Genomic DNA, 7,500 nt, shown 5'->3' with positions numbered 1-7,500 from the left:
CCATTAACATGTATCAGCTACTCTACCTGGGGTCCATTAACATGTAGCAGCTACTCTACCTGGGGTTCATTAACATGTAGCAGCTACTCTACCTGGGGTTCATTAACATGTATCAGCTACTCTTCCTGGGGTCCATTAACATGTATCAGCTACTCTACCTTTGGGTCCATTAACTACTGAACATGTAGCAGCTTACTCTACCTGGGGTTCATTAACATGTAGCAGCTACTCTACCTGGGTTCATTAACATGTATCAGCTACTCTTCCTGGGGTCCATTAACATGTAGCAGCTACTCTACCTGGGGTCCATTAACTACTGAACATGTAGCAGCTACTCTACCTGGGGTTCATTAACATGTAGCAGCTACTCTACCTGGGGTCCATTAACATGTATCAGCTACTCTACCTGGGGTCCATTAACATGTATCAGCTACTCTACCTGGGGTCCATTAACATGTAGCTACTCTACCTGGGGTCCATTAACATGTAGCAGCTACTCTACCTGGGGTCCATTAACATGTAGCAGCTACTCTACCTGGGGTCCATTAATATGTATCAGCTACTCTTCCTGGGGTCCATTAATATGTAGCAGCTACTCTACCTGGGGTCCATTAACATGTAGCAGCTACTCTACCTGGGGTCCATTAACTACTGAACATGTAGCAGCTACTCTACCTGGGGTCCATTAATATGTAGCAGCTACTCTACCTGGGGTCCATTAACATGTATCAGCTACTCTACCTGGGGTCCATTAACATGTATCAGCTACTCTACCTGGGGTCCATTAACATGTAGCAGCTACTCTAGCTGGGGTCCATTAACATGTATCAGCTACTCTACCTGGGGTCCATTAACTACTGAACATGTAGCAGCTACTCTACCTGGGGTCCATTAACATGTAGCAGCTACTCTACCTGGGGTCCATTAACATGTAGCAGCTACTCTACCTGGGGTCCATTAATATGTAGCAGCTACTCTACCTGGGGTCCATTAACATGTAGCAGCTACTCTACCTGGGGTCCATTAACATGTAGCAGCTACTCTACCTGGGGTCCATTAATATGTATCAGCTACTCTTCCTGGGGTCCATTAACATGTATCAGCTACTCTACCTGGGGTCCATTAACATGTATCAGCTACTCTACCTGGGGTCCATTAACATGTATCAGCTACTCTACCTGGGGTCCATTAACATGTAGCAGCTACTCTACCTGGGGTCCATTAATATGTAGCAGCTACTCTACCTGGGGTCCATTAACATGTATCAGCTACTCTACCTGGGGTCCATTAACATGTAGCAGCTACTCTACCTGGGGTCCATTAATATGTAGCAGCTACTCTACCTGGGGTCCATTAACATGTAGCAGCTACTCTACCTGGGGTCCATTAACATGTAGCAGCTACTCTACCTGGGGTCCATTAATATGTAGCAGCTACTCTACCTGGGGTCCATTAACATGTAGCAGCTACTCTACCTGTCCATTAATATGTATCAGCTACTCTTCCTGGGGTCCATTAACATGTAGCAGCTACTCTAGCTGGGGTCCATTAACATGTAGCAGCTACTCTACCTGGGGTCCATTAACATGTAGCAGCTACTCTACCTGGGGTCCATTAATATGTATCAGCTAGCTTCCTGGGGTCCATTAACATGTAGCAGCTACTCTACCTGGGGTCCATTAACATGTAGCAGCTACTCTACCTGGGGTCCATTAATATGTATCAGCTACTCTTCCTGGGGTCCATTAACATGTAAGCTACTCTACCTGGGGTCCATTAACATGTATCAGCTACTCTACCTGGGGTCCATTAACATGTATCAGCTACTCTACCTGGGGTCCATTAACATGTAGCAGCTACTCTACCTGGGGTCCATTAATATGTAGCAGCTACTCTACCTGGGGTCCATTAACATGTATCAGCTACTCTACCTGGGGTCCATTAACATGTAGCTTCTACCTGGGGTCCATTAATATGTAGCAGCTACTCTACCTGGGGTCCATTAACATGTAGCAGCTACTCTACCTGGGGTCCATTAACATGTAGCAGCTACTCTACCTGGGGTCCATTAACATGTATCAGCTACTCTACCTGGGATCCATTAACTACTGAACATGTATCAGCTACTCTACCTGGGGTCCATTAACATGTAGCAGCTACTCTACCTGGGGTCCATTAACATGTAGCAGCCACTCTTCCTGGGGTCCATTAACATGTATCAGCTACTCTTCCTGGGGTCCATTAACATGTAGCAGCTACTCTTCTGGGGTCCATTAACTACTGAACATGTAGCAGCTACTCTACATGGGGTCCATTAACTACTGAACATGTAGCAGCTACTCTACCTGGGGTCCATTAACTACTGAACATGTAGCAGCTACTCTACCTGGGGTCCATTAACATGTAGCAGCTACTCTACCTGGGGTTCATTAACATGTATCAGCTACTCTACCTGGGGTCCATTAACATGTAGCAGCTACTCTTCCTGGGGTCCATTAACATGTAGCAGCTACTCTACCTGGGGTCCATTAACATGTATCAGCTACTCTACCTGGGGTCCATTAACATGTATCAGCTACTCTACCTGGGGTCCATTAACATGTAGCAGCTACTCTACCTGGGGTCCATTTAACATGTAGCAGCTACTCTACCTGGGGTCCATTAACATGTAGCAGCTACTCTTCCTGGGGTCCATTAATATGTAGCTACTCTACCTGGGGTCCATTAACATGTAGCAGCTACTCTACCTGGGGTCCATTAACTACTGAACATGTAGCAGCTACTCTACCTGGGGTCCATTAATATGTAGCAGCTACTCTACCTGGGGTCCATTAACATGTATCAGCTACTCTACCTGGGGTCCATTAACATGTATCAGCTACTCTACCTGGGGTCCATTAACATGTAGCAGCTACTCTAGCTGGGGTCCATTAACATGTATCAGCTACTCTACCTGGGGTCCATTAACTACTGAACATGTAGCAGCTACTCTACCTGGGGTCCATTAACATGTAGCAGCTACTCTACCTGGGGTCCATTAACATGTAGCAGCTACTCTACCTGGGGTCCATTAATATGTAGCAGCTACTCTACCTGGGGTCCATTAACATGTAGCAGCTACTCTACCTGGGGTCCATTAACATGTAGCAGCTACTCTACCTGGGGTCCATTAATATGTATCAGCTACTCTTCCTGGGGTCCATTAACATGTATCAGCTACTCTACCTGGGGTCCATTAACATGTATCAGCTACTCTACCTGGGGTCCATTAACATGTATCAGCTACTCTACCTGGGGTCCATTAACATGTAGCAGCTACTCTACCTGGGGTCCATTAATATGTAGCAGCTACTCTACCTGGGTTCCATTAACATGTATCAGCTACTCTACCTGGGGTCCATTAACATGTAGCAGCTACTCTACCTGGGGTCCATTAATATGTATCAGCTACTCTACCTGGGGTCCATTAACATGTAGCAGCTACTCTACCTGGGGTCCATTAACATGTAGCAGCTACTCTACCTGGGGTCCATTAATATGTAGCAGCTACTCTACCTGGGGTCCATTAACATGTAGCAGCTACTCTACCTGGGGTCCATTAATATGTATCAGCTACTCTTCCTGGGGTCCATTAACATGTAGCAGCTACTCTAGCTGGGGTCCATTAACATGCAGCTACTCTACCTAGGGTCCATTAACATGTAGCAGCTACTCTACCTGGGGTCCATTAATATGTATCAGCTACTCTTCCTGGGTCCATTAACATGTAGCAGCTACTCTACCTGGGGTCAATTAACATGTATCAGCTACTCTACCTGGGATCCATTAACTACTGTACATGCAGCTACTCTACCTGGGGTCCATTAACATGTAGCAGCTACTCTACCTGGGTCCATTAACATGTAGCAGCTACTCTTCCTGGGGTCCATTAACATGTATCAGCTACTCTTCCTGGGGTCCATTAACATGTAGCAGCTACTCTTCTGGGGTCCATTAACTACTGAACATGTAGCAGCTACTCTACATGGGTCCATTAACTACTGAACATGTAGCAGCTACTCTACCTGGGGTCCATTAACTACTGAACATGTAGCAGCTACTCTACCTGGGGTCCATTAACATGTAGCAGCTACTCTACCTGGGGTTCATTAACATGTATCAGCTACTCTACCTGGGGTCCATTAACATGTAGCAGCTACTCTTCCTGGGGTCCATTAACATGTAGCAGCTACTCTACCTGGGGTCCATTAACATGTATCAGCTACTCTACCTGGGGTCCATTAACATGTATCAGCTACTCTACCTGGGGTCCATTAACATGTAGCAGCTACTCTACCTGGGGTCCATTAACATGTAGCAGCTACTCTACCTGGGGTCCATTAACATGTATCAGCTACTCTACCTGGGGTCCATTAACATGTAGCAGCTACTCTACCTGGGGTCCATTAATATGTAGCAGCTACTCTACCTGGGGTCCATTAACATGTATCAGCTACTCTACCTGGGGTCCATTAACTTAACATGTAGCAGCTACTCTACCTGGGGTCCATTAATATGTAGCAGCTACTCTACCTGGGGTCCATTAACATGTAGCAGCTACTCTACCTGGGGTCCATTAACATGTATCAGCTACTCTACCTGGGGTCCATTAACATGTAGCAGCTACTCTACCTGGGGTCCATTAATATGTAGCAGCTACTCTACCTGGGGTCCATTAACATGTATCAGCTACTCTACCTGGGGTCCATTAACATGTATCAGCTACTCTACCTGGGGTCCATTAATATGTAGCAGCTACTCTACCTGGGGTCCATTAACATGTAGCAGCTACTCTACCTGGGGTCCATTAACATGTAGCAGCTACTCTACCTGGGGTCCATTAATATGTAGCAGCTACTCTACCTGGGGTCCATTAACATGTAGCAGCTACTCTACCTGGGGTCCATTAATATGTATCAGCTACTCTTCCTGGGGTCCATTAACATGTAGCAGCTACTCTAGCTGGGGTCCATTAACATGTAGCAGCTACTCTACCTGGGGTCCATTAACATGTAGCAGCTACTCTACCTGGGGTCCATTAATATGTATCAGCTACTCTTCCTGGGGTCCATTCACATGTAGCAGCTACTCTACCTGGGGTCCATTAACATGTATCAGCTACTCTACCTGGGATCCATTAACTACTGAACATGTATCAGCTACTCTACCTGGGGTCCATTAACATGTAGCAGCTACTCTACCTGGGGTCCATTAACATGTAGCAGTTACTCTTCCTGGGGTCCATTAACATGTATCAGCTACTCTTCCTGGGGTCCATTAACATGTATCAGCTACTCTTCTGGGGTCCATTAACTACTGAACATGTAGCAGCTACTCTACCTGGGGTCCATTAACTACTGAACATGTAGCTACTCTACCTGGGGTCCATTAACTACTGAACATGTATCAGCTACTCTACCTGGGGTCCATTAACATGTAGCAGCTACTCTACCTGGGGTTCATTAACATGTATCAGATACTCTACCTGGGGTCCATTAACATGTAGCAGCTACTCTTCCTGGGGTCCATTAACATGTAGCAGCTACTCTACCTGGGGTCCATTAACATGTATCAGCTACTCTACCTGGGGTCCATTAACATGTATCAGCTACTCTACCTGGGGTCCATTAACATGTAGCAGCTACTCTACCTGGGGTCCATTAACATGTACAGCTACTCACCTGAAACATGTAGCAGCTACTCTACCTGGGGTCCATTAATATGTAGCAGATACTCTACCTAGGAATCCCAACATGTAGCAGCTACTCTACCTGGGGTCCATTAACATGTATCAGCTACTCTACCTGGGGTCCATTTAACATGTAGCAGCTACTCTACCTGGGGTCCATTAACATGTATCAGCTACTCTTCCTGGGGTCCATTAATATGTAGCAGCTACTCTACCTGGGGGGTCCATTAACATGTAGCAGCTACTCTTCCTGGGGTCCATTAACACTGAACATGTAGCAGCTACTCTACCTGGGGTCCATTAACATGTATCAGCTACTCTACCTGGGGTCCATTAACATGTATCAGCTACTCTACCTGGGGTCCATTAACATGTATCAGCTACTCTACCTGGGGTCCATTAACATGTAGCAGCTACTCTAGCTGGGGTCCATTAACATGTATCAGCTACTCTTCTGGTCCATTAACTACTGAACATGTAGCAGCTTCTCTACCTGGGGTCCATTAACATGTAGCACCTACTCTACCTGAGGTCCATTAACATGTAGCAGCTACTCTACCTGGGGTCCATTAATATGTAGCTACTCTACCTGGGGTCCATTAACATGTAGCAGCTACTCTACCTGGGGTCATTAACATGTAGCAGCTACTCTACCTGGGGTCCATTAATATGTATCAGCTACTCTTCCTGGGGTCCATTAACATGCTTATCCAGCTACTCTACCTGGGGTCCATTAACATGCCATAAGCTATCACACAGATCACATTAACATGTAGCAGCTACTCTACCTGGGGTCCATTAACATGTAGCAGCTACTCTACCTGGGGTCCATTAACATGTAGCAGCTACTCTACCTGGGGTCCATTAACATGTAGCAGCTACTCTACCTGGGGTCCATTAACATGTAGCAGCTACTCTACCTGGGGTCCATTAATATGTAGCAGCTACTCTACCTGGGGTCCATTAACATGTAGCAGCTACTCTACCTGGGGTCCATTAATATGTATCAGCTACTCTTCCTGGGGTCCATTAACATGTAGCAGCTACTCTAGCTGGGGTCCATTAACATGTAGCAGCTACTCTACCTGGGGTCCATTAACATGTAGCAGCTACTCTACCTGGGGTCCATTAATATGTATCAGCTACTCTTCCTGGGGTCCATTAACATGTAGCAGCTACTCTACCTGGGGTCCATTAACATGTATCAGCTACTCTACCTGGGATCCATTAACTACTGAACATGTATCAGCTACTCTACCTGGGGTCCATTAACATGTAGCAGCTACTCTACCTGGGGTCCATTAACATGTAGCAGCTACTCTTCCTGGGGTCCATTAACATGTATCAGCTACTCTTCCTGGGGTCCATTAACATGTAGCAGCTACTCTTCTGGGGTCCATTAACTACTGAACATGTAGCAGCTACTCTACATGGGGTCCATTAACTACTGAACATGTAGCAGCTACTCTACCTGGGGTCCATTAACTACTGAACATGTAGCAGCTACTCTACCTGGGGTCCATTAACATGTAGCAGCTACTCTACCTGGGGTTCATTAACATGTATCAGCTACTCTACCTGGGGTCCATTAACATGTAGCAGCTACTCTTCCTGGGGTCCATTAACATGTAGCAGCTACTCTTCCTGGGGTCCATTAACATGTAGCAGCTACTCTACCTGGGGTCCATTAACATGTATCAGCTACTCTACCTGGGGTCCATTAACATGTATCAGCTACTCTTCTGGGGTCCATTAACATGTATCAGCTACTC

At 46.2% G+C, this 7,500-nt stretch overlaps 1 protein-coding gene across 1 annotated transcript in view; it reads left to right on the top strand.

Annotated features, from left to right (window-relative positions):
• The window catches only part of LOC118375544 (disks large-associated protein 3-like), a 337,380-nt gene that overhangs the window by 34,870 nt on the left and 295,010 nt on the right, over positions 1–7,500 (top strand). The window lies entirely within an intron of this gene.

Source organism: Oncorhynchus keta, chromosome 20, assembly GCF_023373465.1.
Source record: "Oncorhynchus keta strain PuntledgeMale-10-30-2019 chromosome 20, Oket_V2, whole genome shotgun sequence".
Lineage (NCBI taxonomy): Eukaryota > Metazoa > Chordata > Actinopteri > Salmoniformes > Salmonidae > Oncorhynchus > Oncorhynchus keta.
The sequence above is the reverse complement of the archived record's forward strand: the minus strand, read 5'-3'. Positions and strand labels throughout refer to the sequence as shown.